Source organism: Arachis duranensis, chromosome 1 (genome assembly GCF_000817695.3).
Source record: "Arachis duranensis cultivar V14167 chromosome 1, aradu.V14167.gnm2.J7QH, whole genome shotgun sequence".
NCBI lineage: Eukaryota > Viridiplantae > Streptophyta > Magnoliopsida > Fabales > Fabaceae > Arachis > Arachis duranensis.
The window spans coordinates 66,482,928-66,493,943 of NC_029772.3; positions in this window are offsets into that span (position 1 = coordinate 66,482,928).

An 11,016-nucleotide genomic window follows, 5' to 3' on the forward strand; every position below is an offset into this window, starting at 1 on the left:
TTCTACAGGAGATTTATTAAGGACTTTAGTAAGGTGGCACTTCCCTTATCCAGATTACTACAAAAGGATATTGAGTTCGAGTTCAGTGATGATTGCAAACAAGCATTTGATAAGCTAAAGACTGCTCTAACTCAAGCTCCAATTGTGAGAGGACCCGATTGGAACCAGCCATTTGAAATCATGTGCGATGCTTCCAACCATGCAGTAGGAGCAGCATTGGCTCAGCGTGAAGGTAAAAATCCTTTTGTTATTGCCTATGCGTCTAAGACTTTAGACACTGCCCAGTCCAATTTCGCACATTTCCTCCACATTTTTCTAAACATCAAAGAGACAAGCTGAAAAGCGAGTCTAAATATTATATATGGGATGACCCATATTTATGGAGATGTGGTGCTGACCAGATAATTAGACGTTGTGTACCTCAATCAGAATTCCAATCCATTTTAGAGGCCTGTCACTCATCTGAGAGTGGAGGACATTTTGGCCCTCAACGAATAGCTAGAAAGATCTTAGACTGTGGATTCTGGTGGCCTACTCTTTTTAGAGATGCTGCTGAGTTTTGTAAATCTTGTCACCCATGCCAGAAATTTGGTAACATATCTAAGAGGGATGAGATGCCTCAACAATATATGCTTTTCTGTGAAATTTTTGATGTTTGGGGCATTGACTTCATGGGTCCATTTCCAAATTCTAGCGGATATTTTGATATATTGTTAGCTGTAGATTATGTTTCCAAATGGGTGGAAGCAATTCCTACCCGCACTGATGATGCTAACATTGTTGTTTCCTTTGTGAGAAACCATATTATATGCCGCTTTGGATCACCACGAGCGATCGTGAGCGATCAAGGAACCCATTTTTGTAACAGGAGACTAACAGGATTGATGAAGAAGCATGGGATAATCCATAAAGTTGCAACAGCTTACCATCCCCAAACTAATGGGCAAGCCGAGGTGTCAAACAGAGAAATTAAACGTATCTTGCAAAAGATAGTAAAGCCTCACAGAAAAGACTGGAGCACCAGACTACAAGATGCACTGTGGGCATATAGAACAGCATACAAGACACCCATTGGGATGAGTCCCTTCCGCTTAGTTTATGGAAAAGCTTGTCATCTCCCAGTTGAAATCGAACATAGAGCCTTCTGGGCAGTTAAAGAGTGCAACATGGGGATTGAGACTGCTGGAGCTGAAAGAAAGTTGCAACTGCAGGAACTGGAGAACCTTCGCCTAGAAGCTTACGAGAACTCCAGAATATACAAGGAAAAGATGAAAGCTGTGCATGATCAAAACATCAAGAAGAGAGAGTTCCAACCTGGAGATTTTGTTATCCTTTACAAATCTCGACTGAGGCTCATTCCCGGCAAGTTGAGATCAAAATGGGAAGGTCCATACAGAATAGAGAAGGCTGAACCGTACGGAGTTTATCACCTAAGCCATCCTTCAAGTTTTGAACTTATTAAGGTTAATGGACACCGTCTGAAGCTATACCATGGTGAGAAGGTGCAGAAGAGCAAGGAGCTTGAGATCTTCCGCCTGGAAGATCCCTACATAGCAACAGATTGAGCTAGTGGAGCGTCCAACTTACGGACGTTAAAGCAAAGTGCTTGGTGGGAGACAACCCACCGCGATATGATCGTTCTTTTCTTCACTTTTAGTTTTTCTTCTTTAAATAACTCTTCTCTTTATTAGTGCTTTCGTGCTCTTTCAATTACATGTCTTTATCTTTCTTAAAAAAAAAAAATCGCCGCGCGATGCGATCGCACAAACGACGCGTCCGCGTGGCAGGGGGAGTAAAGAAAAATAAAAATGAACAGAAAGTTACGCAGGAGCAGCGCTGGAGTCGTGCCAAAGACACAATTTACTCCACGCGACCGCGTCGCATGGAAATCATGGCCTCCCACGCGACCGCGTACTCCACGCGGCCGCGTACTCCACGCGGCCGCGTACTCCACGCGGCCGCGTGCCCTGCATTTTCGACGTAAAAGGGTGCACAATGCTATATTGTGCGAGAGTGGTGCTGGATTAGTGCTGGAAGCACAATCCTGGTCACGCGACCGCGTCGCCAACGCGGCCACGACAATTAACTTCTGATGCACACTCACGCGATCGCATTACCCACGCGATCGCGTCACCTTAATTTGGCAATTGAATTATATTGAACAGAGAGTTGTGCTGGAGCGAGGCTACACTCGCGCCAGCAGCACAATGTAGGTCACGCGACCGCGTGACCGACGCGATCGCGCCCCCCTTCCTAACGCGCATCCACGCGAATGCGTGCCTTCCGCGGCCGCGTCGCATGCGCCGCACAGCTCAACCCAATAAGCCAACTTATCTTATCTTTCTTTTCTCCAAACCCTACTTTTTCTTTTCCCCCCTTCTTTCTTCCTTTTCCCTTTCCCCTTCTACCTCACCTTTTACTTTCTCTCTCTCTCACCACCATTAACAAGGTTTTACCTTCTTCTTCCTTCTTCTCTTTTCTATCATTCTTATTATAGTATGTATATATATTATTATTTTCTTTTTCTTTTCTTTTTCTTTTCAAATCTTTATTTTTCCTTCTTCTTCTTTTTCTTTTACATGGTGTTAGAAACCTTTTGAGTCATCATTCCTCATTATATGCTTGTGGATTATTGCAAATTGTTTGACAATTATTTTTCTCCTATTTAAGGGATTGCTTGCATGTTCAATTTCATACTTTTTATATCTTGTTTACCATGCATGCCATGTATTTGTGAAAAAGCCCATATAGCACTTTGCACTTTTCTATATTACTTTACTCTACTCTGCAATGCTTGCTTTTCACAAATTCCCTTTCATATTTTGTTATTTAAATTTCATTGTCAATACAAACGTGATAGTTAGTTTGTTACAAATGGTAACCTAACTTGGACATTGAATGTTTGATATATGCTACTCATGCCTTTGCCTGCATGCCAAAAAACCTCTTGCATTCCATTGTCCTACATGCACTTGCTATATTTCCATTGATGAGCTTTTCACATGTAATCCGGACCATGTGTTCATGCTATTTATATTTATTGTGCATTGACTATCACTTACAATACCCTCTTCCTTGCTCTATCTCTATGAATTTAATTTTCTTTCTCTTTCCTTCTTTCAGGATGGCCACCAAGAAAGGACAAGAGAAAGCTACTTCCAAACCATTAGCAAGAAGAGGAACTAAAAGAGCATTAGTGGCAGAGCCTTCTTCAACCGCAGTCAAGCCCTCAACAAAAAGAGTTAAGAGGATAATAAAGGTTGACGACAAAGAGAAAGCCTTTCCACCCCATTTCATGTTCTTGATACTCCCATCCACTATGAGCATAGTAAAGTAAATCATTCTGTGGTGGTTGAGAGTTTTCCATGAAGTTTGATTGACCAAAGGATGATCTATACTCCATTTTTCTACAAAATACTCTGTATCAAATAATAATCACCCAGATAAAAGAGATTTGGAATTCCCCTTGTCATAGATGAGGAAATTCCCAGTGAGGCAATATCACAAACAGTTGGTTAGCAAAAGAAAATAAAGAAACAAAAGAAAACAAAGACAAAAGAAAAGTGTCTAATCTAGTAAATCAATCAACCGGTAGTTTGTTAATCACAATTAATCCCCGGCAACGGCGCCATAAACTTGATGCATGGAAACTTGTCTCTCAACAAATTTCCCTTTGGCAAGTATACCGAATTGTCATCAAGTAATAACTCACTATATAGTGAGGTCGAATCCCACAGAGATTAACGGATTAAGCAATCAATGGTTAATTGATTATCCTAGTTAGACGAATCATATTGGAGTGATAAGCAACAAGGAAATGTAAATGGCATAAAAGTAAAGAAAGTAATAAAGTGCAGAAAAGTAAAATGGCAAAAAAAGTAAATGTAAGAACTAAAAATAGAATTAACATTGGGATCAAGAGATATTGCAATCCTCCGGATCAAGTTCATTCTCATCTCTTCCTCAATCAATGCATTCATTGATCTCCTTGGCAATCTTAAGTGATTGGATTCCAATTTCTTGGTAATCCAATCTCTCAAATCTTGATCAATAGCCAATTCCTTGGTCAATTGTTCATGAGAAGAGATGAAGTATGGAAAATGTGAGTCACAATAACGCTAGCGATCAAGGGCTCAAACCTAATGGCCACCCCATACTATTATATATTGTTGGAAAGCTCTGGATGTCTACTTTCCAACGCTTCTAAAAGCACATCATTTGGAGCTTTACAGCTCGAGTTATACTTCTTGGAAGATGAAGAGGTCAGTTGGCCTTACTACAGGTTGATACCATGTTCATTTTTGCACTTTTGGTGCAGGTTTTCTCCCTCAAATTTAGTGTCAACCATGTCGTGACATATATGCTTGGAAAGCTCTAGAATCCTACTTTCCAATGCTGCTGGAATCACCTCATTTGGAGCTTTGTGGCTCAAGTTATGCGTGTTTGAAGAAGGCATGGTCAGGCTGCCAAGTGGGACTTTTGCCTATGTTAACTTCCACGTTAACTTAGTTAACGTAGAAGTTAACGTGGGTCTTTTTTTGCCTTGCCAACTTTAGTGGCACTCACCTTTTCCGCTAACGTTGGCATCTCCCTTTCTTTCCACGTTAACTACCACGTTAACTAAGTTAACGTGGCTGTTAACGTGGGTCTTTTTGCTTCGAAAACGTTAGTGGCGTTCACCTTTTCCACTAACGTTGGCATCTTCCTTTCCTTCCACATTAACTACCACGTTAATGTAGTTAATGTGGCTGTTAACGTGGGTCTTCTTTGCTTCGAAAACGTTAGTGGCGTTCACCTTTTCCACTAACGTTGGCTTATACCCCTTTCTTCAAAGTTAATGCCACTAACTTTTCTCACTAACGTTGGGGCTTTTCTTCCTTCCACGTTAGTGCCCACGTTAGTGTAACTAACGTAGCCACTAACGTGGCTCTTCTCTTCTTCTTTTGGCCTAAAATCAATCAAAAAAAGTGCATTAAAGCCTTGCTCTTAATCATGGGATCATGCATCATCCAATTTATCGTTCAATTTATGCATAATTCTCATGAAATCATTCAAAATTCACAATGTTTGCTTGAATAATGGTATGATTGCATTTTCAACCAAATACTTGCTTATTTCCTAATAAAATGCATGAAATTAACCGAAAGCATACAAAAAATGGCTAGTAAAACTAGCCAAGATGCCCTGGAAGTTCGCAGATGCAATGCATCCGCGTAGATCACGTGTTCGCATTGCCTGGTGTCAGGGCAATTATGGTATGTTATATATCAAATCGAAGCCCCGGACGTTAGCTTTCCAACACAACTGGAACCGCATCGTTTGGATCTGTGTAGCTAAAGTTATAGCCGTTTGAGTGCAAAGAGGTCAGGCTGGACAGCTTAACAACTTCTTCAACTTCTTGTATTCCTTCCACTTTTGCATGGTTCCTTTCTATCCTCCAAGCCATTCCTGCCCTATAATGTCTGAAAACACTTAACACACATATCAAGGCATCTAATGGTAATAAGAGAGGATTAATAATAAGCAAATATAAGATCAAAGAAGCATGTTTTCAATCATAGCACAAAATTAGGAAGGAAAATGTAAAACATGCGAATTGTATGAATAAGTGAGTAAAGAGTTGATAAAAACCACTCAATTGAGCATAAGATAAACCATAAAATAGTGGTTTATCAACCTCCCCACACTTAAACAATAGCATGTCCTCATGCTAAGCTCAAGAGAAACTATAAAGAGATGAAGAGGAATGATAAAATGTATGAGATACAACCTATGAATGCAACTAAATGCAAAATGTTTCTACCTACTTGGTTAAAAATAAATAAGTTCTCCAAGACAAACATAAATCAGATTTCACTAATTCAAATCATACAGTGAAAACAAGTAAACTTGTAAGAAGATAGCTCATGAAAGCAGGGCACATAGAATCAAGCATTGAACCATCACTGGTAGTGTATATGCGCTCAAATCTCTCAAGTGTCTAGGGTCAATCTCTCTACTATTCTCTAATCATGCTTTCTAAAACTTTGTTCTTCTTCTAAACAATCAACAAATATTTAGTATACTAATGCAAACATCATGAGGTCTTTTCAGGGTTGTAATGGGGCCGAGGTAAAGGTAGGGATATATATATATATATAAGGCTAAGTGAGCTAATTAAGTGAATCCTTGATTAGTCTAAGATCTCACCTAACATACATACTTTGTAAAGCAAAGCTTATTTACCTATTCTCCCATATTTTTCCCACTTTTGATGTTACATGCTCATGCATTAGTTTTAATTTTGTCCCATCTGCATTGCTTTATTTTGCATTTGGGAAATTCTTTTGTATCCCCTTTATTCAAATACTGAATTATATATTTGGGGAATTCTTTTGTATCCCTTTTATTCAAATATTGAATTTATATTTTTTTAATGCACATGGTAATTCAATTATTTTGATTTCACATGAGCATGCTTCCCAAAGATTTTATTTTGAATTATTTCATTCTTTTCAACTTCCCACCTTTGTTTTTATCATCCATGTTCCCAATAGGTTTCCCACACTTAAACAATTACACAATTTTTATCTTAAGCTAACAAAGGATTCAACTTGGGATTGTAAATTTGTTTTGCTGCTTAAGGCTAGTGTTGTGGTTTATAGAATAAGAGGGAATTAGAGGCTCAAGTGGGCTAACAAGGGTGATGTAAAAGGTAGGCTGATTTTGGGATAAGTGAGCTAGAATCAAACAATGGCCTCAATCATATGAAAGCATGTAAATATATTAAATATTGGACATATGGAATGGAACAAAGCAAAGATTACAATTATAGAGAAGAAAACACACAAGAATAAAAATTTATGGTTAAATAATGTACCATGTAAATAAGCTCAAAATCTCACAGGTTGTGTGTTCTTTGGCTCAAAAACCATGTTCCAAATACAACTTCAAACAAATTTAACACAAAAATTTTCAATTTAAATTAGTGAAATTTTTCAAAAATAGGATCTTAAAAAGAAACTTATTATTTTAACCAAGCAGTAGCTAAATGCATAAAATCAACAAACATGCAATTAAACATGCAAATGCAATAATGAACAAACAAAGAAAATAAAACAATGGTGTTGAAAAGAAGAAAATAGCTAACCCATGGAGATCGGTATTGAACTCCCCACACTTAAAGATTGCACCGTCCTCGGTGCATGCTAAGATATACAAGTGGACGGGTTGCTTCAACTGGGGCTCTTTTTGTTCCTTTCCTTGCTGGTGATTTGGGAGTAGCTTTCTCTTTACCCTTCTTGGTGGCCATCCTGAAAAGGGAAAAAGAAAGTAACGTTTAGAGCTAAGGGTTAGAGCAAGGAAGATAGCGGGAAAGGTGGTAATCAATGCACAATAAAGAAGAATGACGTTAACACACGCTCATGAGTACATGTGAAAAGTCACCAATGGAAAATAGCTAGTGCATATGATAACAAGTGAATGCAAGGTGTTTATTGGCATGCTGGCAAAGGCATGAGTAGCATAGATCAAGCATTCAATGTCCAAGTTAGATTACCAAGTCTTTCAAACTAACAACATGTTTGTAATAACAATTATATTTAATTAATAAAATATAAAAAGGGTTTTGTGAAAAGCAAGCATTTATAGGAGTAGATTAAAAGAAATCCTAAAAATAGTGCACAATACCATACGGATGAAAATAATGCAATGAATGAAGGTATGCAATTAAGTAATAGAAAATGAAAGATAAGAAGAATGAGAAGGGAAAGAAAGGAAGAAGAAGTAAGTAAGAAAGGAGGGAGGAAAAATTAGGATTGGGGAAGAAAAGATAAAATATTTTGGCATATTAGGTTAAGGTGTGCGACGCTGGCGACGCGGTCGCGTGGGTGACGCGGCCTAGTGGTGCGCAATAAGGTCAGGCGACGCGGACGCGTGGGTCACGCGATTGCGTCACTTGATTTGTGCTAGTGGCATGAGTGCAGCCTCGCATTCACACAACTCTCTGTTTGAATTGCATTTTGCCAAAAATCTGGGTGATGCGGTCGCGTGGGTGACGCGATCGCGAGGATGGCCATTTTTGAAAGACGACGTGGTCGTGTGGGACACGTGTTCGCGTGGGAGGGCTTGGGCTTCTAGCACGAGTTCAGCCTAATTCCAGCACAACTTTCGGCCATGCACCTTTTTGACGTCGATTTTCATGGCACGCGGCCGCGTGGGTGTCGCGGTCGCGTGGGAGGCCAAAGTTCCACGTGACGTGGTTGCGTGAGCGACACGGTCGCGTGGGGTCAAATTATGCTAGAGGCGCGCCTCCAGCCACGCTCTCACGTGACTCTCTGTTCAATTCTTTTCTTCCCAACGCACTAGTGACGCGGACGCGTCAGCAACGCTGCCGTGTCGCGTGCGTGTTTTTCCTTTCTTTTTTTATGCAATTATGAAGTATGCAATATGCAGTGTTAATGTAGATGCTATGAAATCTTTCAGGTTCAATGAAAATAAAATAAAATAAAATAAATAAACAACACAAAATAAAATTGAAAAAGAACGATCATACCATGGTGGGTTGTCTCCCACCTAGCACTTTTAGTTAAAGTCCTTAAGTTGGACTTTTGGTGAGCTCCCTGTTATGGTGGTTTATGCTTGTACTGATCCAGGAATCCCCACCAATGTTTGTACTTCCAGTAGCCTCCGGGGTCCTAAACTAAGCATGTAAAGCCCTTAAAAAGCTTCAAATAGATTCTTAGGCTCCCGGGGTGACAAATGTCAGAACAGATTCCAGGATCCCAAACCTTACTTTTACACCCGTTTTTGTCTCGATCTGCATTTTTCCAGCCGGGTGAAAGGTGATCTGAATTCTCACTGCAGTGACCAAACAGCTTCCTAGACCCATTCAGTTGAGCTTTACACCAACCTTTGCGTTTAAACTTAAAGCTTCCAACCATAATAAACCTTGCAAGACAATTCTTACCACTTGCTATCTTTCGCTTACTCTTAATGTCACAAAGAGCTCTAAGTTGACCATCCGTCTCCAGTAGCCCATATTCAAGTGGAATTAGAAAGCTAAGGAATATGAATTTTACCCACTTGAATGTTGTAAGGATGATGCCAACTTAGGGGGAGGTATTTTTAATGAAATTGCAAGCTCCACTCCCTTGTTCTCTTCTCTGATAATTACCACCTCTTTGCAAGCTTCTTCAATTTCAACCTCTTCCTCTTGGTAGCTTTGTTCCAATTCAATCTCCTCTTCATTGCTTTCCAAGGGCATGGGAGGTTGTGCTTCTTCTTCTTGAATCTCCATCTCTTGATCAACCTCTTCCAAGTCTTCAACTATGATATGCCTTGGAGGTTGTACACCCTCCTCAGCAACAATTTCAAACGTCTTGGAAGGGGGTTCTATGACTAGACTTTCCCATGGAGGTTCTGCATCTCCTAAATCTTCAACCACTTCTTCTTCTTCAATAATTTCGGCTTCCTCCACTTGTTCCAGTACAAAGTCATGCTCCGTACCATTCACTGGAGTTTCTAGTATCTCCTTCATGCTACGTTCTTCATTAGATTGTCCACATGAAGCCATGGGGGTTCCTTGAGTGTCCGAACGTCGGGAAGCTAATTGAATTATCGGTTGCTCTAATTGACGAATGGTTGCCTGAAATCGATCTACTGTTTCCTTGAAACGATCCTTTGTCTCTTGATGCCCTCGACTTTCATAAATAGGATCATAGTGCTCTTGGATTGATGGATATGTGGATGGTGAATATTGAAGTGGTGGTTCTTTGGAGTAATTGGGTTGGAATTGGGGTGGTTCTATATATGGTTCATATGGCTCACAAGGTGGTTGGTATGGTGGTTGAGGGTTAGGGTCATATGCAGGTGAATGGTGGAAAGGGGCTTGTATGTAACGGCCTAGCTTTTAGCCTCGAAGAAACAGCGGTTTTTTGGGATCAAACAGAAATTTCATGGAATTTTTAGGAATTTTAGTGCATATAAGCACCTCTGCTGCACAGGTGCTGTGTCATCAAGCTGCTGAGTCAGCAGCTTGACTACACCAGACACCTCTCCTAATCTAAGTAAGCACGTCGTGAAAAGTTGTGTTTTTGAGCCACTTCGAGTCCGAATTTTAAAATTTTGATTTCCGTGGTTTGTCTCTATGTGACGAGCCGGTCACGAATTTCGAGAGAAAAATTATATTAATATAATATTCATATATTATTATTTTATTTGGAATATTATATTATTATTTTCTCTGCTGTGGTTAATGTTCATCTATGTTTAGTAATATAATAACTGAGTTGGAAATCTACCGGTAATGGATAATACCGGCATTTCTAGATGAACTTAGCAATGCTAATGCTTCATCATATATCATTTATTCTGATGATTATCATGTTACTAGTATCATTTGTACTAGTAAAGCTCATGCTTATCCTTTAGTAGTGTAATCTGATGTATCTAGTTTTAGTAATTATCTTCAGAATGATATTTTATTATTAAACTCTGATGAGTCGGCATCCTGTGACACGTGGCTCTCCCAAAATTAGCCACCACTTGTTCTCTTTCTTGCTCTCCAAGCAAAGGTTTCTTAAGGAAAAAGTAAGAAACACTTGTATTCTAATATATCTAGCTTTAGTAATTATCCTTTCTTGAGATATTTTTACACCAAAATTTAGGATAATGCTTATCCTAACCCCATGGGTCCCAAGACTCATCATTACCATCAACTTTTCTTCCAAACAAGCTAGAATTTTTGAAAATCTTTGAGAGAGAAATGGAAGAACTTCCATGAAAACTTCCATGAACACCTAAGCTTCTTTCTCCGTTCTTTCTCAAACTAAAACCCCTATCAAAAATCTAATCCGACCAAAGTGTTCATCTCTTCCTCCTCTCCAGTTCTATGCCAATATTCAAAGAGTAAATCAAGGCATGATGGCTGCTCCTCCTCCTTGAAGTTTCATCCATGGTGGAAACTCAAGCTGATGATGTTTTCTCCATGTTTTCCCTTAGGATCTCTTGTTCAATCACCATAGGCTCTAAGAAAAC